This window comes from Carlito syrichta, unplaced genomic scaffold, assembly GCF_000164805.1.
Source record: "Carlito syrichta isolate Samal-C Ts95f unplaced genomic scaffold, Tarsius_syrichta-2.0.1 Scaffold315835, whole genome shotgun sequence".
Taxonomy (NCBI): Eukaryota; Metazoa; Chordata; class Mammalia; order Primates; family Tarsiidae; genus Carlito; species Carlito syrichta.
In genome coordinates, this window is record NW_007259931.1 from 445,812 (window position 1) to 446,053 (window position 242).

The 242-nt window shown below is 41.7% G+C and overlaps 1 protein-coding gene across 1 annotated transcript in view; it reads right to left on the bottom strand.

Moving 5' to 3' along the window:
- ITSN1 (intersectin 1) overlaps positions 1-242 on the bottom strand; it is a 200,480-nt gene that overhangs the window by 121,342 nt on the left and 78,896 nt on the right. The gene's annotated exons all lie outside the window — the stretch shown is intronic.

Consider the following 242-nt stretch of genomic DNA (forward strand, 5'->3'; position numbering starts at 1 on the left):
CAGCAGGAGAGCAGGGAGACAGCCTACAGACTGGGAAAAAGTATTTGCCAACACCAGGTCAGACAAAGGCTTAACATCTTTGATCTACAAGGAACTCAAACGTGCTGAAAAGAAAAAAACAAACAACCCCATTATAAAATGGGCAAAAGATATGAAAAAACACTTCACAAAGGAAGACATCCGAGCAGCCAACAGACACATGAAGAAATGTTCAACCTCACTAATCAGCAGGGAGATGCAAA